The 24,572-nt window shown below is 46.8% G+C and overlaps 2 long non-coding RNA genes across 2 annotated transcripts; both read right to left on the reverse strand.

Moving 5' to 3' along the window:
• Positions 1–570: 570 nt before the first annotated feature.
• Positions 571–10,451, reverse strand: LOC133213376 (uncharacterized). Its single transcript, XR_009725795.1, has 3 exons — positions 10,343–10,451; positions 3,380–3,451; positions 571–1,326 (listed from the first exon to the last, which is right to left on the reverse strand). It is a non-coding gene; the product is annotated as an uncharacterized LOC133213376 (long non-coding RNA).
• A 2,743-nt stretch (positions 10,452–13,194) lies between these two features.
• On the reverse strand, positions 13,195–22,114 carry LOC133213377 (uncharacterized). Its single transcript, XR_009725796.1, has 3 exons — positions 21,938–22,114; positions 16,741–16,976; positions 13,195–13,419 (listed from the first exon to the last, which is right to left on the reverse strand). It is a non-coding gene; the product is annotated as an uncharacterized LOC133213377 (long non-coding RNA).
• Between the last annotated feature and the right edge of the window lie 2,458 nt (positions 22,115–24,572).

Genomic DNA, 24,572 nt, shown 5'->3' on the forward strand with positions numbered 1-24,572 from the left:
AATGTTACACTGTCTAGAACTTACTTTCTTCATTTTTTTTAATTAGAAGTTTAAATAGAGCCCTGAAACTTGATAATGAACACTTCAGCAGAGGGCAGCCACATGGAACCAAACCTTAAAAAACATGAAAGACCAGATTTATGAGAGAGGAGGGCAATAAAACATCAGTAGAAAGACACAGCAGTATCTGTTAGGAGTGAACTTTCATCTTGCCTTTGACCCTGTTTTATACTGGTGGTTTCTGCTGGTTTTCTTCAGGAGTTACTGGCAGAACTGGAACAAAACCCCAGGACTTCACTTGTGGGAAGGGGGTGGCACTGCTGAGCATCAATCCCAGCAGACAGAGCAGCTTTGTTGTAGGCCAAGGACTTTTTACCCCCTTTCACAGACATTTGAGCCAAATTCCAGCAGGTACCGAGCCTGGGATTGCATGGGTAAGGATAAGAACCGGCAGGGATATTTAATGGGGGAAAAAAAACCCTTTCTCAACCAAGTTTTGCTGCTTTTAGGCTGGATCATACCAGAGTGGGGTTTGCCAAGTTGAGTTTAGCCCACAGTGGATTAGAACACTCAGATTATAAACCTCTGGAAGCTCATGAGGGAGATGATGCTCAGTAACTCCAGCTGAGCAAAGGGGCTGCTCTGATTCTCAAAGCAACTTCTTTACAGCTCAGCACATCGCTGGAGGGGTGGGCAGGGGTGTGTGTGTGAGCACAAACAAGATGCAATCTTCATTATGTTGGTCTGACTCACCTTATGAATGTTACAATTGTACCTGGCAATGGGAATAAACACCCCAGAGAAGAGGTACAGGTATTTTGCCAGAGCTGTAAACCAAACCTGAGAAAGAGCCAGCTCCTATTTTCTGATCTCAGATACCCAGCAGAGCTGCCTCAGGTCCACAGGCTACAAAATGTAGAAGCTCTGTTAGATCTCAAGGTAGCAACAAGCTGAGCTCTTCTGTCATTTCAGGGGACAGTAACACACTCAGATGTCATTTAAAGCCAAAGGAACTCAAGCTCTGGGCATGGCAAGCAGCAAGGCACTTGCTTCAGCAGGTAGCTTTTCCCTCCCTCTTATTTCTCTCGCAGAAGCAGCAATGCAGCAGCTGAGTAAGTGCAGAAAAAGTAAGAGCAGTCTCTCTTTAAGGCAGCTGCCTGGTTCAATGTAGGTTGATTTAATGATAAGACACTGTTTGAAGTTAATTGTAACTGCAGGGAACAACAAGAAAGCCGGTATCTTACAGTCAGTCGAGACAGGGAGCTGAAAGAGACACCGGGTCAAACTGTGATACTGCTCCAGGGAATACGTATCGTGACACAAGTCCTGGGAATTCTGCAGAGTTAGAGTTAAAATCGGTCTGCATAACCTTAAATACAGGGCAGAGCACAGCTAGAGGAATTTGCCCATTTAAAGCCTTAAAATACAGAAAGTGGACACGTTGAACCAGCGATGATGCTGAACAGCTCAGCACAGTCTGGTCCTGAATCACTTCCCCGCAGTTCTGTCCCTGCAGAGGGGGAGAGAAAGGTGGTTTGGAGGTTTGGTTGTATTTGTGGTTTTGACAGTTCATTTTAAAAGCCAAAAGAAGTGTCTATGCAATGATATTGTCTCCTGGCTCTTTCTTCATTTGCCACTTTGCTGAGTAATGCGAACTGTAAAGTTTCATGAGTACAGGCAAGAAAGGTTTCCAGCTTTAGAAATACTCCATGTCAGAGACTGAGAGCTGGAGGCCCCAAAGAAGATGCCCATTTTTCACTGAAATACAGAAAAGAGAAAAAGCCAGACTGTCATTGCTGGCACTCAACCTCATAGGGGGGCTGCAGGGAGCCAGAGCACCACTCAAAAATGGGGTTTCTTCCCTGGTTTCCTAATAGCAGTATGTTTAACAGCCGTTTTCTTTTCCTCAGGTCACTATGCATCCCCTAAACAAGACTGTCTGAAACCAAGGGACTCCGCAGCCCCAGCCAGTGCAGCTCACCACAGGGTGCTCTGAATTATAACAATATTCCAGGTAATAAATCAGTGTTTTCTTTACTGAGTAGTAGCAGGTATGAGGAGGGGAAAAAGAAAACGAAGAGAAGCTTATCTAAATCTATTTACATGGAATGATTATTCAATTAATTTTTTCATTACACTTGCCAAAAAGAATTGCCCATGTCTTTAATGCTGTGTGTGAGGTTTCATTAATAATAAATAGCACCAGCGTTCTCCTGTTTAGCAAGCAGGAGCTCTTGTCTTTGGAAGTCACAGCCCTGCTCAGCTGAAGGTGTAGGGACTTCGCAGCCACTGAGGTGCATATGGGGACAAACCCTCATGGCCTGAGCTACTGTCAATGGGGTTTCGCTGGTTTCCCCTTCGGTGGGGTGGTATTTGCCACTACAAATGCCATGCGAGGTGAATAGGTGCAAGGTGAATAGGTGCACGGCTGCAAGAGTAAGCAAGTCCTTGTCCCCATCAGCCCCATTTCGCTGCTTGCTGCTGGTCCCTCTGCTCCTCATGCCCAGCTTGGAGACCCCAATCATGTCCCCTCCCAGCTTCTTTGCCCCCTGGCCCCCCTTTGCTCCTTTCTGCCAAACCTGCCCATTCCCACAGCACTGCTCAGTCCCGGTGCCACCAGCTCCACCACCCAGCTCCACCACCCAGCTCCACCACCCAGCTCCACCACCCAGCTCCACCACCCAGCTCCCTGCACCTAATGCTCAGGATCCTGACCCAGTTGCAGCAACTGGGTGAAGACTCTCCTTATATCTGTCTGGAAGAAGTGAGCCATTGTAAGCTAAACTGTAACCTCATGTCACAGCTGCCCTAGGGTTTAGTGGGACACATCAGAGGAGACTGGTTTGGGCGAGGCGGAGACACCTTCCCAACCTCTAGCAACAGCACCATGGGCTTACCAGACTATAACCTACTGTTACAGCACTATCAAAGTGCTGTTAGCAAACACAACCAAGAGTTGTGGTGAAACACAGTGCAAACCCTCCCCAGCCTCAAGATGGACACAACCCCTGGATGCTGCATGCACAGAAGGACCATCCTCTGCTGAAGGAGCAGAGGGGCTCAGAGATGCTCACACAGCATCCAGCTCCTTAAGTGTGACCTTGAAGTTGCACCTCAACTGTGGGACAACCAAGTTAGCTCCAGCCACGGAGTGACAAAAGCAGGGCAAACAGTGCAAACAGCAGCTATAAATCAGTATCTCCTTCCCAAACGTAACATTTGTAAGAGCACACTGGATTCTTATAAATATTTAAGTCAAATTTCATCTGTTTATGTCTTACATCTGTCTTTATCAGCCTGTAATCACTTCTCTGCTCACGTACCATGCTGCTGCCTGCTACTCTAAGCTGTCTCTCTCAGTGCAAATGTGTTTTCTCACCTTGGTTTGGACAATCATCATCTGAATTCTTCTGTCTGGAGATACTCTACAAAAGGGCCTCTGTCTAAGTGGCTTTTCATGGATCAGGTAAAAGAGAGAAAGACCTCTTGAGATTTAATGGTAACTCAACCAAATCAATTAAAATGTACACTCTTGGAACAAGGATCATGACATGGGCTGCACATTTTATTGCTTCTCCTTTTCTTTTTGTGCCACACAAGCCATGTGTTGAAATGATCTGGTTTCTTGTAAGAGGTGCGTGCTGCTCTGTTTGACACGGGGGAAAAGGTGGAAGAGCAAAGTTTATCCACAAGGAGTTGGATGTGGATTATAGCCAGAGACTGCCAATTCCCCAACTTCCTAGTACTTTTTAGTAGGAAGGAAAACAAAGGCGAAATTGTATTTGAGAACCTTTTGAAGAAAAATAAATCCCTGCTTCCCAAGCAGCCATAGGGCTGGTAAAAACCACAAGAATTTGGCAATTCCCAGTGTCCTGTTTCACACGGGGGAGATGAAGGGCAGTATCGTGCAGAAGGGGAGCACCCACTGAACCAATGTTTCATGGAGTCCCATCCCTCCCTCTCCTCTTAGTGGCCCTGTAATAAAAATCCTCTGGGATGGTTGAGAAAGGTCTCAGCATCCCCTTCAGATCAAGGTGAATCAGATCAAGATCCCCTTGCTGCTGAGGCTCAGTAAAGGAAAAAGAAGCCTCATTCAGTGCTATTCCCCTCCTGCTAAGACTCTTCCCATTGTCTGTGATCTCCCAGAGCCCTGGGAAGAAGAAGGGAGCAATAAAGCCTGAGCTTTATTTCCCCCTGAGCCTAGAAATCCAACCGGAGCTCAACTTCCATCAGCTCTTCAGGAGCACTGCTCACACCAGAGCACCCCACGAGGCCTGGCCATCACCCATCAGAGCCACGCCACTGAGACCATGGGAAAGGTAACAGATGACAGCAAGCTCAGCCTGGGAACTCCAGCTCTCTGCTCCCAGTGGTTTATGCTCACCTCAGAGCATGAACCACAGCAGACACCTCCAAATTCTCCTCCAGACACACCTCTCCCTGCATCAGCACTATTTGCCTCACCACACTACCATGATCCCTCTTGAACATCGCTGTGAGCTGCTGCAGGCCAGGAGCCCACGGATGAGCCAGAACTTACAGTCCCTCCTCCATGCTGAGGAGCAGCAGCGCATCCTCACCAGCACCATGAAGCTGGTGGAGAACAGCACCAGCTCCACCGTGTCCCACAAGCTGCCGAGCACAGGTATGGACACACTGTGCTGGCAGCAAGGGCTAGGGCTCCGTCCTGAGCTGCGACCACAGAACTGGTGTCAACACAACTCAGCATCACAAGTGGTCCTGGCACTTCCAGCACTCTCCGAGGCTGGAATTTAGGGAATCTGGGTTTGGCTCCCAGGTCAGCTGCACATTTCTTTTGTCCCTGTGGGCAAGCAACTGAACCTCGCTGTGCTTTAGTTTGCCTTCTACAAGCTGGAGTAAGGTTACAGCCTCTTTTCTCACTACTATTTTGACTTGTCTACTTACATTACAATCTTCTGGGAGAGGAGGCTGCATGTGCGTATCTACCAAATCTAATATAAGTGAGCTAATCCTGGCAGATTTCTACAGGCATTACTGTCATACAAATTCTGAGGGCTGTGTCTATATAGACAGCTTAACCCACTCTCAGGCGCCAGCAAGTGTCTTATCTTAGTGCTGTGCCCATGCACTGAGGTCTTAGGCTTGCTTTAAATTTGCATTTCGGAACCTAAGCTCCCATTCTCTGGGATTAATGAGCCTGGAGATCTGATCCTGGCAGCCCACCCCACTCCTGTGGGCATAATACATTGCCAGCATTCTGGAGCAAGCCCTTCCCATGCCATTCTGCATACGTGAGAAAAATCAGCCTCAGCAAATTAGTTTATACCAACAAATTAGGTCAATTTCCCACCTGTTTTATTCATTCTAGTAATTGAGCCAAAGAGGATTATCTCTCCTGTGCTTTGCTGGTTCTCTTTCAGTCTTTGGGACATGATTTCCTCAGTTTCCTACTTAATTAAGAGCAGGATTTAAACACTTAAAGTTATCAACTTCAGTAACCTCCCCTCCAAGAATGATACTATCCCATCCGCAGCATCTACCACCCATAGCACCCACATGTCTGAGCCAGGCTGATCAGGGACACATGGTCCTGGCAGCCGAGGTGCTCCTCTGGTACTTTCAAGTAGCTAATTCCCCCTCTGTTTCTCAGCAGAAGTAGCACTGGCTGTCAGGATACACCATGACTCTGCTCAGGGCTCTCTGGTCCATCCTGTCAGGTCTAACCTGGAGCATCTTGCCCAGGGTGAACATCGCAAGTCCCCAGAAGACAAGAGCTGCTGCTACCATGTGCCTGTCCAAGGCTGAACACTTGCTGGCAGGAAGGATGGGTGCTCAAGGGCTTCACAACAGCATCACTGTTCAGAGCAGAACATCATGGTACACAGCTGGGGAGAAGCAAGAAGTTGCTCTCACTTCCCTGTCCATTACAAAGCCTGCTTGTCCACCCCTTTCTCTCCACCCTGCTCTGTCCTTTGGGATGGAGCAGCCTATTCTCTGCTTTTAATCATGAGGAAAAAGCAAGGGAGCAAAGGAGAAGCAGCAACCCATGCAGTAACCAGGTCCTTCATTGCCTCCTGCATGGCTCCAGTGCAATGCCATGTTTGTTCAAAGGTAAAGCAGAAGCACTGGGGATTATGGACACGGCTTTGATTTTATTTTAAAGGCTTTAATATTTGGAGCTGTATTGATTTATCTGAGCATGCCAGCGTGCTGCCCGTAACTAAGCAACACCGATCCTCTCTGTATTCTGGGAGGCTCCCGGGATTTTGCTTATGAACAATATTACTTTGTGTATATGAAACTAAATGGACCATAGGCACCATTTGTAAGTGGAGGGTATTTGAGTTTCGTCTTTTGATTTCTTCTTGCTGGTGGATGGCCATATTCCCTGGCACAGCCCTGTAGCCAGAGCCCAGGCTGCAGTGCCAGGACACAGACACACACATCCCTCCAGGAGATGCCAACGAGAACAACTTAACCCAAAGTCATGCATATGCCCCAAGAAATGGGAAGCAAAGCAGCTGCTGTACCCTCCCTATTGGCTTATGTGATAAAAATCTAAACCCCAAACCAACAAACCCTAAAGCAGGGTCAACTGCTGTGGGAATCAGAGTGACACAGAAGAAAGCTCAGCAGGCAGAAAGAATAGAAGGTTTCAGTTGAAGGGGACCTTTGGTGATCATCTCATCCAACTGCCTGACCACAAGTTAAAAGCATGTTGTTAAGGGCATTGTCCAAATGCCTTTTAAACACTGTCAGACTTGGGCCATCGACCATCTCTTGAGGAAGCCTATTCTAGGGTTTGACCCTCCTCTAGGTAAAGAAATGCTTTTAACGTCCAGTTTAAACCTCCCCTGGTGCAGCTTTGAATCATTCCCATGTGCCCTATCACCAGATCCCAGGGAGTAGAGCTCAGCACCCCACATCCCCTCCTCAGGAAGCTGCAGAGCACTGAGATCACCCCTCAGCATCCTTTTCTCCAAACTACAGCCAACTTGCTGCACTGAACATCCCACTGCAGCTCTGTGAGGGCTTCCTACCCCTTAGCCCTCTGTCATGCACCACAGGGACCTCTGCCCTGCCCCATCTGGTGACATCTTCCCTTCCCACCCCAGAGCTGCCAGCAGCCCTGGCTGTTTCTTTAAGAAGACGGTGCCTGTGTGGTCAAAGTCAGCAGGCAAAAGAGGCACTGTCAGCTCGCACTATATGGTTCAGTGGTTTGGCGTTAAGGATGTTTGTTTTGGAGCCCGCCCGCTGGTCTGACCCATTTAGGATCCTCACTGCACTACAAGCTCGCCTTTCAATTATAAGGGGAGGCAGAAGGGGTCTTTAAAATGAAATCAGAGCCCCCCAGGTCTGAGGCTGCCAAGTGAGATCGCAGTTAAGTCAGGCTGCCATTGTGCAGCCCTGCTTGGAGCTGGCCTGGGGAGGCAGTGATTTCACAAAAGGGAAGGAAGAAAGGAACTGGCTGTGCAGATGGATGGCTTCTCAGGCTTGGAACAGTGCTCGACTCACTACCGCAGAGCCAGGGCTGCTCTGCAGCACAGGGAAACCACCTTGGTCTTCAAAAGGCTTTTTCAGGAGAAGAGAAGGATTTGGGCTTGGAGGGACACAGCAGCCTTTTGACCCTCAATCTGTATCTGGAGAAAAGGAAAGCCCAATGCTGCTGGGGATCCCCACCAGCTCCTACAGTACTCACATAACCCACTCCAGATGAGCCCTGCTCCAGGAATGGGAGACCTGCAGCTGCTGGAGCAAGAGCATCTTCCCCTACAGCAAGCTTTAGCTGGACGATCTGGTTGCCCTGATCTTGCTTCAGGTGTCTGCTGCCAGAAGACATCACTCCGAACATCACCAGGCTTCTATTACATCCACCTTTACCAAGAAGGTGACATCAATTGCAAAGCCACTGCACTGCAATTGCCACTCTGCAGCCTTGTGTCACCATAACCATTCTATTATCATTATCAACCAGACATTCCCATGGGGAGAAGGGAACCAGGTGGGCATCACTGTTCATTCTTTCATAGATAAAATGATTGTTGCTCTTCATCTTTTTGTGGCCCATTGTGCATCTGCCCAAGACAAGCCCCACAACGGCATCTCCTCCCAGGTAGTCTCCTGGATGATGCTTTGCACTGACAAATACTTTCAATTAAGAAGCACAATTATATGCTTGTCGAATGGACAAATAGTGCCAACGAAGTGTGGAGGGATCCTGTGGTTCTGGCACATACAAATTGGCCATTACTTTAATGTAGCTGAAACAAGAACTGTGTAGATTAGGGGGCTGGGTGTTTCACATGAAATCCAAACTAAGCAAAATGCACATCAGCTTTGCCAAAGAGCTTCCCTGAGGTTCACAGGTTTCTCAGCAAGTCTGGACTGAGTTAGAGAAAGTCAAAATGATGGGGAAACAGCCTCAGAGCAGGACCTGGAACAGGAGCTTTCTCCAACTTCAAATCCAAACCCCCTGTCATGGCCTCCCCAGCCCCTAAGCGGCTGAAAACGGTGCCTTTCTCTCCATCAGGCGAGAGCTAGGCTTCTGCAGACACCCTCAACAGCGTTAACTTGGACATAGAACTCATGATGGGAACACTCAGGACCAACAGCTTCACAGAGGCATTTTTGAGTGAGTCTGGCTCCTGGCACCACTCCAATATCCCTTCCCACAGGGCTGGTGGCAGTCAGGATGCTTCTCAGTTCCCACTGCCATGGGGCCAGTGTGTGAGCCCTCTGCCTTTCACAGCCTTCCAGAAATACCAGCAGACAGCTGGGGATGATCTGGTCACTTCAGCCAGGAACACACAGCTTCAGGGTACCCTAACACAACATCACCAATGCAAACAGGTAACTCCAAAACTGCCCCATCCCTTGTGCTTCTCCACCTTGGTTTAAAGCCCCCAAAACAATCCATGCCAAAATGCAATTAAAAAGTTACAAAGAAAAGATGAAGTACTTTAGGATCAGCATTTTCCCCATTTCACCAAGCCTCACTGGTGCTCAGAGTGCTCCAGAATTAAACAGATGCTTAATTTTAAATTCTCAAAAAGCCTTACACCAGAATATTACTTTCATTCCTCATTTCCCACAAAAATATATGTTAATGGTTGCTTACACACTGCCTGGCAGTGTAACAGAGGCGATGCTCTCACTGAGCTGCTGAGATGCAGGGACAGATAATGCCAGTCTGATGCACCAGAAACTGCAGGTTCCCAACCACAGCACTGGACAGCAGCAGCACAAACTCATCCACTCCACTGGGTCATCGCAGCTTAGGGGTAAAAGCCCATCCCAGTCTCTATTGCAGCTAATTGTTTGGCCTCTCCTGCAGCTTCAGGCACACAGCTGCTGGAAGGCAGAAACAGGTTTAGGTGAGGCAACTGCCTACCTGCTGCTGATACCAAAATGAGCCTCACATAAGCAACACAAGTGATTAACTGATAATACTTTTCATCAGCATGAGTTGGATTTGCACTAGCCATCTAGTAGGAAAAGCCTCCAACTCCCAGTGAGACTCGATATTAAAAGACATCAGGAAGGAGACGAGGCTCAGAGAAGAATGACCCTGGATTAGGGAAAAGAGAGCTCAAACCTATCAAGCATTTCAAAGTGAAACAAAATCTTCGGATGTCGTTTGGCTGCTTTTTATCTGCAAATTGAGTTTTATCTGCTGGGGGAGAAAAACAAACCCTACAGAAATGCTTAGCATGGTGGAAAAAAATGTTAAATTAAGCTTACAAAAGTGTTTCTCTTTCTGAAATCTTGGCTGGCGACAAATGGCTTGTGCCAAGTTATAAATCAAGCGTTGGGTTTCTTTTAACGCTCAGCATCCCCTGATTTATGATGCCATCACAACCTCTCGATTGATTTCTGACTTGGTGATCCATCTTCCTCCATAGGTAGCTGCCCATTATAATGCCTTTTCCTGAGCAGGCAGCATGTTCTGCTTCCCAGAAGGGCCTTAGAAAGGTGAGGCTTCAGCAGAAACCCAGTGCCAGGCAGAGCATGGACCCAAGAGGCCATGGTGGCCATAGCAAGGGGAGATGGATGGTGTCTGTATAAAGGAGTAGCACTATTCACCTAAGAGTGCCACTGAGGGGTTGTGGTTTACTGGCCTTTGGCAGTAGAGGTAAGCTCCTGCAGACCCCAGGGAGGACCTTCCTTACTTGTTTTGGATGACCAGGACTCCACAGATTTAGTTCCCACCAGCAACCATCCCACACAGGTGGAAACAAATGAAACCTTCCATGCTAGAAGAATACTCAAGCTCATTGAAACCGGTCACCTTTTCCTCTAGATGCAGCCAGCCCCTCAGCCTGTTCCATCAGGTCAGTGATCCAAGGACATCAGGACTTACCTGAAACTCAAGAGGACCAATGCTGTGACAAACTCCTGTGCAACACAACAGCCACTGCACACATCCCCATCAGGTACCAACTGTACAAGAACTTGTATCTTCATCCTTGCTGGGCTGCAGAAGCCACCAGCCTCATCTGTTGGGTATCTCAGCCCCTAGAACACTCCCTAATTCACTCTTGTCAGAACAAACCAGGTTACCAAAGTGCAACTACTTATACTGAGCTCCTTTTAACCAAATTAGGTGAGGGTGGGTTTGTGTGGGCAGCTGGGAGCACTCACCTCCAAATCCAGCACAGCTGAAGGCAGTTAAGGAGACCCAAGCACCTTGGAAATGAGAGACAAGGGGAATGTTGAGGGGGGGAAGTAACAAACATTGACCTCTCAAAGCCCTTTGAGGTTTCCAGACTTCAGGGGCCATGGGTTAGATCTGTGTCCCAGGCAATGCATCAGCCTTAGTGGTGAGCACAGGGATCATGAACAGGGGCTGGAAATCCCTGGAATGCCGCAGTTCACTGCCTGCAGAGCCATGCCTGTACCAGCCAGGTGATGTATCTTTATCTAAAGCATGGTCTCCTATATAAACATTTCCTTGTGGAGTCCAGAAGCCGGCTGTCCACTTAAATGGTGCCTTTTTAACTTCCAAGATAAATAGGGCTTTTTTGTGTCACTATAAAGCATTATTTATAGTGGAAAGGGCCTGTGAATGGTGCATGCTGTCAGTTCCGTATGTAAATGATGCCAGCTCCGTTGCTACATCTCATCAATTATTTTCATACACTTTGCTTTGCCTTCATCTGTCAAGAGGAAAAGTCACCTTGATGCCTTGGTTTTCTCCTCCCATTTCCTTTGGTGTGTGACTACTTTGAGGCTTGGCAGGGAGAAGAACGTGGGATTTTCAGAAGCAATTATGTGAGTTGGGAGAACAAGCCCTGGTGGCCTTTGGAGCTCCAGCAACAAGCAAGACAGAACAGCTGCCTCTCGATTAAAAACTGTGTGCTGCAGGGCTTCTTCACATGAGCTTCAGTGATGGGATGGCCTCAAAAGCCAACCCTGATCTCATGGAAAGGGTAGAATGGCAAAGCTCCCACGAGCAGGGTAAACAGGATGAGGCCCTCAGCATCACCCATGCATATTTTTCTGAAACAGCTTTTGCTTATCCCATTCTTGGAAGAGAGCTGCTGACTTCCACCCTCTGGAGTCTTCTTTTTTTCTGCAAGCTCAATTCTTTCCCTACTTTCATTACTAGTCTTTGGGTCAGACTACTCACTTCCCACCCTTATTTTGGGTGTCTGTCTCCTATTTCCACTCAGCACTACTGGATCATCCCCAGTTAAACCAACTTCGTTGGACTGGTATAAGCAATTACACATCTGGCCCAGTTACCTGTGCCATGCTACAGGAGTTCAACAAAACACTTGCAGACTGTTTGGAAACAGAGACATCTCCTGTTACTTCATCCTGTTCTTATGAGCAGGGGATGTTTCCTTGGGTGACCCATTCCCTTGGTCTGCAGGTAGACAGGTGGCAGCGGTTGAGCTCAACATGCTCAATCTCTCTCTTCTGATGCAGAGAGAGGGAAAAAAATAAAGCAAACCCATAAATCACAAAGCTAGCAAATGAAAATAAATACACTTAACAATATTTCCATGCTGCTTTTTATTATTATTATTTATAATGGTATTACAGAATTTTGTAAAATTAAAGTAAATGTCAAGCAGAATGTAATAATTTTCCTTGGGGTTTGGCACATTTGCGTGCCTGACAGTTTCACATTTTTCTTTATATCCGTGAAGACAGGAGCCTGACAGGGCTATATTTTGTTACCCACTCCGTTCAATTTTGTCATAAATTGGGGCGAACAAAACTGGGAAAATACAGACACCAAATTAATCAAATAAATTACATTTTAAAGCACCTCATACAAACATGTATGAAATAATCATACTGTGCCAGGAAAGCACATGAAGAAAAAGCAGCATTTCCCCCTCCCAAATGCATAAGGGCAGAGCCCTCACCCCAGAGCCATTAGTGTTACCCATCAAGATGTTGCTCCTTGGCTGCTCTTGTCTCGCAGAGCCCTCAAAGCCCTCTCCCAAGCCTTTCTCTTCCTGCATCTGAAGCTGATACATATTCCAGCTATTCACATTCCACGGCAATGAGCTTCATCTTTTTGCATGAGGGCAGGTGCTTGACATGCAGCAGCTAATTTGGGGTGCCAGTGCACACAGCCATGTTGTGACCTTTGACAGGCTGTGTTTAAGCTCACACCTTCATCCTCCCAGTTCTGCTGCTGCTGGTACCACCACCAAACACCCTTCACCCACTGTGCTTAATACCGTGCTGTGACTGCCCGGTCACTCAGGACCCTCCTTTAAAAGCTTGGTTGCTGTTCCTGCTGTTTGAAGGGAGGGAGATGTTTGCAGTGGCACAGGAAGCACCATACATAAGGAACTGCAATTTCCATGAGAATGACATGAAGAAATGGGAAGCAGTGGTAGGGCTGTCCTCAGGCCAATCCTTTCTGCCTGAGTAAATTCAATTTGAATGCCTCTTGAAAGACCAGCTCTGAAGACTTGGGCTATATTGAAAAGGTCACTGGAGGCAATGCCAGACATACTCTCCAGCTGCACAAGTGCACTGATAGAGATTCATAACAATGTATTACCGCAGCTGGAGATCCAAAGTGACTCTCTATGGAATTCTCTCCATTCCTCTGGCAGAAGCAGACTATTTCATTAGTCCCCTTTAATGCCTACGTGAAGGTGTTAGTGCCTGGCCCCTAAACACTGACTTCAAAGCACATCTTAGAGCTTAAGAGTTGGTGAGGATGGTCAGTGTAAATCAGACTTGTAAATCAGAAGCGCACTTCAGCCATCTGAAAGGGCTATGTTGGTATCTCCTTTCAAACTGTCTGGGCTTCAGAGGACTGGACAGAAACAAGACCAGGAGCACTGGAAAGCCACAGTGGCTGAATCAGAAGTTCCCTCGGATTGTGTGCAACACCAATAGCATTTGAAACCCACCTCTGGCATGGGCGGTAGTCCTGTTATCTCCTGCTAGAATTAGTCTTAAAACCTGAAAGATAAAATGTTTCCATTATTCTCAAATTTAGTATTTTGCCCTGTACCCTGTGCTATGAAAACCACAATTTTTCCCTTTATACAGCTAACTGGAGTTGGTCTTGTTCAGCCTAGAAAAGAGAAGACTCCAGGGAGACCTCAGAGCAGCTCCAGTGCCTAAAGGGGCCAACAAGAAACCTGGAGAGAAGCTTTGGACAAGGGCCTGTAGAGGCAGGACAAGGGGAATGGCTTTAACCTGCCAGAGGAGAGACTGAGATGAGCTCTTAGGCAGAAGCTCTTCCCTGTGAGGGTGCTGAGGCACTGGCACAGGGTGCCCATAGAAGCTGTGGCTGCCCCATCCCTGCAGTGTTCAAGGCCAGGCTGGACACAGGGGCTTGGAGCAAGCTGCTCTAGTGGAAGGTGTCCCTGCCCATGGCAGGGGTTGGAGCTGGATGAGCTTTAAGGTCCCTTCCAATCCAAACCATTCTATGATACTAATAACCATCCTTGGCTGCTGACCCAGCAGCATTGGACACAGGCAGTGGTTGCATTGCAATGCTTTGCACAAGCTCATCCATCCCAAGGAGCTGGAGAGTGGCAGCGTTGTACAGAGCAGGATGCAATGGGAGGGCTGAACAGCAGAGACCTGGAAAGCTGCCACATTCCCTTACAAGTGTGGAAGCAGTTCAGTGGTGGATTAAGGTTTGTTTTTTTTCTACGTGCACCCATCAATATATGGCAAAAATGCATTTTAAGCTTATTTGTATATTTGTTGCTAGATACCATAATGGTCTCCAGCTGTATAGCGGGAGGGCCCATTTACTAAATGTTACCAGTGATATGATTTTGATTTTTTCTTGCTCTCCTTATTGTATAAACCTATTTCCTCCCATTTTGCTCTGTGCTGCAGAATGCCTGACATCTCCTATCACACCTGTGTTCCATTTTGTCATCCATTATTTTAATCCCTCACCTATTGTGCGCAATCTGAGAATGGTCCAATGAATCCCATTCTCTACTTTAAAATAAAGCCCAATAGAAGGTTTTAATAAGTGAAATTTGTATTTTTCCACATCATGAGCAATGAAAGCATCCGGTGAATAACCCCTGATTGTCAGGTGCTCACATTCCCGTCATCTAAGCAGGGGGATAATTAGCAGACAAACAAAGGTTTCCAACGCTGCAAATATCTCAGAAAGACCATTTGGCTGCTTGATGGGGAGAAGGATATTTTTAAAGCTGCCATTTGAGACTCAGCTGTATTGCTAATTAAATGAGAATTTCATAAAAATAGTCAGGAAAAAGAAGTCTCTGTTAATTGGAGAATGATAACGAACAGACTTGCTAAACAGAGGCATAAACGTCAAACAATTGAAGAGGGATAATAAAGTGCCATGTTATCGTGTAACGCCAGACAGCTTCCCTGCTTCTATTTGAAGTTTCAACTTTTAGACATTTTCTTTTTGGTGAATGGCATCCAAAAATGTGCTTTGCAATCATAATTTCCAGAGCCTCCATTCAGCATTCGCAGTTCATGGGTAACAGTGACTGCTGCATTAACAGCATCTGAGCCTAAAGACTCGGTATGTTAACAGCCTTTGTGTTCCGCAATGAATATGGGGGAAATGCATTAATATTGTACGGATGTTATTCATGCAGGATAGTGGCATTATTGAATTAGTGATTCTTTGTAATAATAAAGACTTCCAGTGCTGTATTGTACACTGAAATCCGTGGAGTCAGGAAGGAACTTGCAGGCTTAATGTAAGACTCAAACACAGTTCTGTTGGTGCTACTCAGTGTTTGGTTCTCACACGCTGCAGTCATGCAGGCAGCAGCGAGCACCTCCCTTCCCCTCAGGTCACCATATTAACAGTGAGTATATATTTATAGGAGTAAACTCTACCTAGCATGACCAACAGGTAGAAGGAGGTGACTCTGCTCCTCTACTCTGCTCTCATGAGACCCCACTTGCAGTACTGCACACAGTTCTAGTGTCCTCAAAAAAAGGACACGGAACTGTTGGAGCAGGTCCAGAGGAGGCCATGAGGATGATCAGGGGCTGCAGCACCTCACAGAATCACAGAAGAAGAGAAGCTGTGTGGAGACCTCAGAGCAGCTTCCACTGTTTGAAGGGGGCCTACAAGGATGCCAGAGAGTAACACTTCATCAGGGACTGTAGGAACATGACAAGGGGAATGGGTTTAAACTTAAACAGAGCAACTTCAGGTTATATAAAAGGCAGAAGCTCTTCCCTGTGAGGGTGCTGAGGCGCTGGCACAGGGTGCCCAGAGAAGCTGTGGCTGCCCCATCCCTGGCAGTGTTCAAGGCCAGGTTGGATGGGCCTTGGAGCAAGCTGCTCTAGTGGAAGGCGTCCCTGCCCATGGCAGGGGTTGGAACTGGATGATTTTAAGGTGTTTTCCAACCCAGACCAATCTGCGGTTTTCTGCAAGGAAAAACTTCATTACACTGGCAGGGAGTTCAACCGTGGCTGCTGCCCGCAGTGTGGTATTTGCTGTGCTGCCTTCGCAGCCTTACAGCCCAAAGTATGCAAGAGTGTGAAGCAGAGACCTCAGCCTGAGCATAAAGTGTCTCCTGGATAGTCTACTTCTGTAAAAAAACCCCAACCAAACAGCTTTGTGCAAGCCCAGTGTAATGAGAATTGACTGCCCTCCATGAGAAGTATCGATTAATTACTCTGCAGTGGAAAAAAGGCAACTGGGATAATACACATTTTCCAACAGCAGCACAACTGTTTTTGAGGCACAGAGAACCTTGGGCTGAGAAATATAGCAAAATGAAGTCATCTTCAGGATGGAGACAGCAGCCAGGCTTACTGGAGTGCAGAAAAATAGCTAGAGACATTTTGGCCAAAGAGATTTTCTCCTAACAATGTTTGACAGAAGATCCTTTCCTGTGCTTTTGGCTTAAGCTCTGTTTTGGATTTTCTAGAGGAGTTTCTTTATAACAACATGGTTCATGGATCCTGAACTACTCTCTGGAAACACCCTTAAAAGTTGCTGTGGTGGTTGTTGTGCTGGTGGCAGTGCTGTGGCCATGCCACTTTGGTTCAGTCCTGTGTCATCTCCCTAATTCACATACAGACCATGACAGTCTGACCTGCTCTAGAAATGGAAAAATCATTCTGGGAGTGGTAAAAAGAAAAGTCAATTTTGCAGGGCTGAATTGATAAAGCACCCACATGAGAGCAGGAATCAAAAAAGCAAATGAAGGAACCAACTGCACATCTGGTCCAGCTGTGGGCATCCCATGACCTTCCGGTAAGCTTCATAGATCCACTGGGAAGGGAAAAGATTAGAATATGTATTCTGCTGACTTGCTGTTCTCATTGGCTTCAGAGGTAGGGCAAGACTTGCAGTGAGACCTTTCTCAACCATGAAATCCTTGAATTACATCCAGAGCCTACATTGCAATCCTCAGTCCTGCTGGGAGAGCCCCAGGTTCAGCTCCTTTCTCTGACACAGGCCTTGGGTGACCTTAGTCATGTCATTCCATCCATCTCCACAGCAATTCCCTGTTGGGCAATTGGGTGTACTGCTTCTTCTAGGCTTGCTGGGAAGAAAAACACATTATAGGAGGTAAAAAGTCAGATAATTGGATAAAAGCCATAACAGTACAGAAGATAGATAGAAATAAGATTCCCCCATGCGTTCAGGCGCCAGCTTTATTCCCTCCAGGGATGTATTGTGTAGATTGTGTAGGTGAGTTATTGGACTGGCTGATTCTCAGTTGTATTTTGGGTCCCCAGTGCCAATGGCTACCCTCTGGAAAGAAGAAATTGCAAGGAATAGGCTAAATTTAATGTACATATTTATGTACTATACATACACAAGACACAGAAGAAACCTGCATTATTAATAATTTGCAAAAGATGTCAGTTCATGTTATTCCTGTGTATGTTTAAGCCCATTACCACAAGGGTTTTTGCCTGTTAACAAAGTTAACTGCTGCGCAGTTGCCCTGCCTGCTGCCAAGGTGGGGAGGTGTAGTTGTACATACATTGCAAACTGAAGCATCTTCTCTTTATGCTTGGATGAATTTTTGAGCTGTCCACGCATGCAGTCCAATGACGAAGGTCACGAAAGCTCGGCTTTGTAGATGGACAAAATATAATGTGCAGCCCTCAGACAACTAGTCCAAGAAGCACTGCATCATGAAGACACTTGATTGAACCCCTTTGATTCACAGAGCTAACCACAACCTCAGCATCTCGAGCTGTTGCTTCTGATGGCTAACATGGGGTTGTGGGGGAGAAGGGAACAAGGACGTGTGCCACTGTTTCCACAGTGCTTGCTGCAGGAAGGACGACCTCTGTGAGCAGCCAGTGAGCCCTGCCTGCCTGAGACCAAGGAGCTGTGACCCAAGGAAGAAGTGGGCTCCTTCTCCCACTTAGCCTCCAGCACATCAACCAAGTAATTTCAGCAAACATAAGATCCTAACCGGACTGGCTCAGAAGAGCAGAGATGGTTTTATGCGATGAACAAGACCATGAGAGCAAAAGAGCTGAACTAGTTATCAAAGATTTTCCTAGCCCAGGGCAAGAACAACAGGCAGGGATGGGTGGGAGGCTTATTTACAGCACTCTATGCCCAATATTTTCCTTGTTATAACCTGCTGCACTCAGGCTTCTTTTTTTTTTTTAAGTGGTGCATGGTGATTCCATGCACAAACCACATCAGCAATTAATTGGATTTGTGGGCCTCACTTCCACGCACCCCTTTGAAATGCTCCCTCAGGAGATCATAAAAGATGGGGACTGAGCAAAGTAGTAAGAGGAAGGTATAATGTGGAGAGGACCCTTTTGTTAATCCTGTTCTGCCTATCTTTCATTAACACACCTTATTATGACAACCTAAGGATTTGCTGCTTTGGCTCTGCTGGTGAGAGCCAAATGATGTCTTAATGAATGATGGTGCCTTGAGCTGATAACGGACTGCCCCTTGCTCCCACTGAAAAGAGATTGTGTCCAACTACACGTAAGGTAATTGGATAAAGCTTGTAATGGTTTGCTCACTCCAGGTGGGTACAAAAGTTACAGCAAAAAAAATTCCCAATGATAAAGTATCAGTTGCTGCCTCTTGCTTAAGGGTGTAATTGTGGTTAGTGGTACTTGCAGAGCAGAGCATCCAGGATGGCAGATACTGTGAGGACGGATTCACCCTGGCATGTAAAGGGCAATGCAGAGGCATCTTCAGCACAAAGGCACTGAAGCTGCAGGCCTCATTGAAACTGCTCTGTATACTGTCTCAGCTAGGCAGCGTTTACTCATCCTGTGCTCACAGGATACTCAGTGTAGCCTCGTGCGGCTTAGTCTGGTGCCCTTGTCTTCCTGCTGCTCTGGCACAGCAGCAGTAGACCCTCAGCTGGGTGCCACTTCGGCCCCATGTGCCTCAGCCACTGCATTTTACAACATTTTCCCAAAGCCATTACTTCTATGCCCTGAATGATCACTTCATTTAGCACATACATCAGGACTAAAATACCCAATATTAGCTCATTTAAGTTCATGTTCAGTGATGGATTAATTGTTCCTGTTTTCTGGAGCAAAGCCCAGTCCATTTCATCTAAGAACCAAGGAGAAATGTTCCCTTGTCTCTTGAAGTCTGAGGCATCTGCTCTGCTTTGCATATCTGCTTGCCCACAAAAAAAACCCAGTCAATGCTTAAATTTAAAAGAAAATATTGCTATAGCAATAGATCACACCAGGTTTCTTCCTGCTTTCAGAGCAGGTGCAAAGGAAGCATATCAACAGTACAGTCAGCATAAGCTGGTGTTTCCTTTGAGGTTTCAGATGTCACATCATGTTACAGTGGATATTGCTTTGCAACATACTCTGCTGCATCATGGATCTCACAGGAGAATGCAGAGAGCGAAACACGTCCTTAATGGACAAACACAATGACAGCAGACACCTACATTAGTTCTGACCAGAATCCTCTATGCTAAACATGATGGCCAAAGTGAAAGCAATGGGTGAGTGACCAAACTGAAATACTCATGGTCTCTTGTTCCCCAGAATTAATAGGGATGTTAGTGAGTCAGTGCAGTGAGTAAATGATGGGAGAAAGCATCCCTATCTGTCATCTTTGTGGGCAGCAAAGTTGTAGCAGGAACCAAGGCTGCATGTATCATGTATGCAGGGTGCCAAAACTGAAAGACATCGCTCAGCCAAAACTACTGTGGCTCCATCAAGTTTCTCAAGGACCTCTCTTCTGCGTAAGCTGTGCCTGATGAAGCCCATTTTCTTCTAAAGCATACGTTTTTAAATGCTTTTTCTCCTTTTGAAAGGCTGTGTGTTCTGGTGGCAGTGAGACCTGGATTTCAGTGCCCCAGTTGCTCTGGGGCTTCACTTACATCATTCAGTCCAGTGCTGGTCCTTCCACCCAGGGGCTGTACCTTTCCGCACTGTGCCTGGATGTGGTGCAAGGACCACGCAGCCCTGGTGCCTCCAGGACTCTAGGGTCCTACTGCCCTATGCCAACACCAAAACACAGCTTTAATTGTGACTGTTTGGGCTTTGTTTACCTGCCTTTTAGTTATCACTGAAATGTCTGAGGATTGTGAAGAGCTGGTGAGGAAAGAGGCAAAGAGAACTGGGGATGGGAGCTGAAATGTTCTCAAACTGAAAGTGTCACTTTGTTATTGAGATCTCCATGTCTTGCCTGCCTCTTGGCATGAGAAGATAACCTTGCCTTTCGTTTGGTCACAGCCCAAGAATGGTGCTGTCTTTCTGCACTGTGAAAAAAGCATGGAACAAGAAAATAATGCTGAAATGTTTCAATCTCCTTTATCCTGTGCTCAGCAATTACTCTTATTGTCAGTAGGAGTAAAGAAGCATGTACCATTTGAAAGTATTTAGAACTGACTGTGTGTTCTCAAAACACAGCATCCTTCCAGGGACTCCTCTTTTCTCATTTGGTGACATAGGCAATTAAGTTTTTAAGAGGTTCTCTGTAGCATTAGCAGACTATATGATATTCTTGCAGATGCCTTTATAGGATCCTAAAGACAAATTGCTTGTATCTTGGAAAATAAAAGGGTAAATTCCAGTACAGGATGCTGACCAAGCTCCATTTTACCTGCAGTCCAAGCTGGCTGTGCACCACTGCTGCTCCCCCCTCCACTGTGCAACTGTGGCTCTAATTCATGGTGGGGAACTGCTCCCCCAAACCAATACTCCTTACCAGGGAGGGAAGGCTCAGTCCTGCCCCTTTGGCTTTGCCCTGTGTCCAGCTGCAGGGAGCATCCCGCAGCACCAGTGGCAGCACCAGTGACATGGTTTAGTGTTGGACTTGGCAGTCCTGGGGTAAAGGTCAGATTTGATGATCTTAAAGGTCTTTTCCAACCTGGGGGATTCTATGATCCAGCTTGCAGGGGGAGGGAGTTAGGGAGCACCAGGGTTTGGGTATGTTCCCTCATTCAGCTCTAGCTAAGGCAGAAATCAGAGTAAAAAGAAGCAAGGAAGGGCCCATCCGTTGGAATGGCCCTCAGCAGCTCGAGAACTATATTAGATGCTACCATCCTTTCGGGCTGTAGCGTATTTCCTTATTATAGTAAACATTCACATGGCATTTGTGATCACTTCTGGAATGACACTGCACAAAGCTGGGTAATAAAATTGCCTCTGATCTCACAAAGCCCAAGGTTCAAGACAAATAAAGTCTGCAAACAGCTCTGCACTCCAGGATGTTTTATGAGCTGGACCACCATTTACTTAGGGCTAAACCTGAAGAAGTTCATTTCATCTCCTGGAAAAGGCACAGTGCCTGCAGGAGGCTTCGCTCCTCAGGGGATATTGGCACAGTTACTACAATCTAACTCTGAACTACCTTTTTCCTTTTGCTGCTTGCAGGTCCGTGTCATTCATTCCACATTTCCCTCTCCCAGAAATACTTCTGTGATATTTAGAAATGTATATAAATGACAGCAAGCTGGCAAAAGCCCACAGGACTCTGCAGGCAGCAGGTAGGTGCAGAGTTCACTGGGATTGTGTTACACTGAAAGCTGAGCGCTGGGGAAAGGCCAAGCACTCCCCTCCCAGCGTTTCCTGGCTGCATTGCAGGTTGCTGGAGAGGAAGCCTGACACCAGGCAGTGGCAGGAGATGGACCATGAGTCATGGCATCTCTCACCGTTATCTCTAGCAGTGCTAATCTGATGTGTGCAGGTGATGGGCAAAGCCAAAGCTGTGCAGGAGAGAGACAGACCCTTGTCTGGAGCCAAGATTTTAAGATACAGCTGCCAGCTGGGGCACCTTCCTGAAACAAAACAGTAAGACTAGCATGGCACTACAGTAAACTACCCAGCCTGGCTGCCTGACACCCATTCCGCATTGCCATGCCCTGTGCCTGGAGGGGTGCTTGCTAATCACCAATTCACAGCTTCCTTGGACAACCCATTCCAGTGCCTCACCACCCTTACAGTAAAGATCTTCTTCCTTATATCCAATCTAAACTTCCCCTGTTTAAGTTCTATCTCACCACAACCCACAGTGAAATCAAGAGACATCACCAACCTGTTCCCCACGGTGGAGCTGCTGTTGGAAGCAGGTGCTTCACAGAGGTTGGCAGTGGTTTCTTCTCTCCTGCTGGCTTTGGGAACAGCTTTTTGGTAGAGCACCATATCTCATGTCCCACTCCCAATTCCTGTCTGAAGGGCTGCACTTGTAACTGCCAGTGCCAGCAAGATGCATCCTGCAGCATGGAAGGAGACCAGTATTATTGAGAAGTAAGCGGACTGACCTGGCAGATTTAGCTAGAGCTGGACTAGGTTCCTGCTTGGAAAGTTTGAGCCTAATTCATAACTACAGACTGATCAGCAGTGTGAGGCCCAGTGTCACACACTGGTCACACCAACCACACTTAAACTATGACCTCCGGACTAAGCAGGGCCAACTTACTGGGCTGCTTTGTCCAGCTGAATTTTGAACATCTCCAAGACTGGAGATCCAACAGCCCCTCTGGGCCCCTCACCTGGCATCTGACCATCCTCAGGGTAGACGCTTTTTACATCATATCTAATCAGAATTTCCCATGCTGCAATTTGTGCCTGTTGCCTTTTGTCCTGTCATTGTGCATCTCCAAGGACAGCCTGGCTCTGCTTTCTGCACATCCTCCTGTGAAGTGTCACAGACAGCAACAAGATACCCCCTTTGCCTCCTCAAAAAAAGGCCCATTTTTCTCAGCTTCACCCTAGTTCATTAATGTCTTTTTGCAGGGGAAGCCCAAAACTGTCCACATTATCTCCAGTGCTCAAGTACCTGTGGGAGCAGCTCTGGGATTTGCATCTGCAGCCTTTGAGCAGCTCCAGCTGCGCAGCACTAATTCATCACCTGCCAGCGGGTGTCAGGAGCTCCTGCGATAAAGCAGAAGTCAGAGAACTTTCTCGGCTGGTTCCCCTTTGTCAGATTTCAAGCATTCACTTGTCTCTCATCTGGCTATTTGTAAGGGGTTCACATGTCTATAGCTGCTCTGCTAGAGCCTGTCTTCACTGCTGGAAAGCTTCATTAGTTCAGGACAGTGAGTGTGTATCTACTGTTAAGAGGTAAAACCAGAGTGTAAGACAAGCCACGTTAGTTATACCGTGAGGGAAACTCATTAGAGACAAGCTCAGCTGCAGACTTAGGCTGACTTTCTCTTCCTGGTGTCTTTACCTCAGGATAGCACAAGCCTTTGTTACACAGGGGGGAAAAAAAGGTGGTGATTTTTGGAAAGAGCTTAAAGGAATCTGCTTAGAGATTGTTCTGGGACAGACCAAAGAACCCAGTGGGTTTGGAGGATACCTGAAGGAAAAGGGAAGGAGAAGGTGCCCCCAGGCAGCCCCAATGGGGTGAAGAGTTATTAATGCACCAACAACCCTGTCTCAGCATGAACCCTCTCCTTGGGAAACTTCAGAAGAGCCCAAATCCAGCATGTGCAAGGAAAAAACTATTTATAATAAGGCTAGGACACGTTTTCCTCAGGTTTGCAATCAGTTCATTCTTGCAGTTTGTACGCCATCTGGGATTTTCCTACCCCTTTAGTGACTTCCTTCACTTTTCTGAGCACCAAAACAGACACGGTGGAAAGACAGCAGGTATTAACAGCAAATGGCAACCATTCCTCTGGAAGGTACAGGAAACAAATGGCCTTTTGCAGGCCTAAGTGAAAAATGGAAAGTGGCCAAGTCAGCCATCCTTCTGGAAACCTCTGGTCTCAAAATACACTTTGCCACTGATCTGTTCTAATTCCAGGACCAACAGACTGAGCTGAGGCTTAGACCTTGGGCAAACTCGCCTTTTGGCTCCAACAGCAAACATCTTTAGCTGCAAATGCCTCCTGCTGACAGGCTGCATGATGGCTGTGCCCCAGGCACTGCTGGCACAGCCGTGGTGGAGAAAGTAAAACACATTTCATTCCCCAATGGTCATGCTGTACTGGCATGAAATTAGAAACTCTAATCAATAGCGCTTTACGCAGCATGACTCTCGTGTCAAAAAGCCCATGGTTTAAAAAAGAAAAGTCACAAATAAATATGAAAATCAAGGCTGTGAAGCATCAGTAATGAAGTATAATTCTGCCAAGCAATCCCAGCCAGTGAGTCTCATCACAAAACCTTCACTCACCAAATCCTTCCTTCTCCACACCTCTCTGAACTTCCATCTCCAAATAATTCTCCTGGGTTTATTTGCCCTTCGTATATGAACTGTCACTGATTTGAGTGTGAGTGATGAAAAAGGGAAGGGAAGGGGAAAGGGGAAAGGGGAAAAGGGAGAGAGGTAATAGAAAAGGAAAGGGAAAGGGAAGGCTGTGTGCCTGCCCTAGCTCTGCCTCTGGTTATTTTTGAACACTTCCACCTCTCTGTTGCCTCATCACAGGGCTTTGTAAAGGCAACATCCTCCATTTGTTCACCTTGCTGGGGTAGACCAACAACACAACTCTCTTCGAAGATGTACCTCTTGTACTGTACAAAACGTAAATCAAATGCAGATTATTATCATTAGAACAACAACAGAAGTCAAAGTTATCCTATTTATTTAACGAATTAAAGGCAGCCGTGGTAAGACCCTTATTTCTTCTTTATACAGGCAACACTTTGCTAGAAGAACCACCTAAGAGGTAAAGTATTCAAATGTAATAAGCAGACCCTCAAAGGGCGGGAAGAACTGACAG

Source organism: Neopsephotus bourkii, unplaced genomic scaffold (assembly GCF_033783945.1).
Source record: "Neopsephotus bourkii isolate Nb327-2 ecotype Australia unplaced genomic scaffold, CSIRO-AGI_Nbou_v1 NB_804, whole genome shotgun sequence".
NCBI lineage: Eukaryota > Metazoa > Chordata > Aves > Psittaciformes > Psittacidae > Neopsephotus > Neopsephotus bourkii.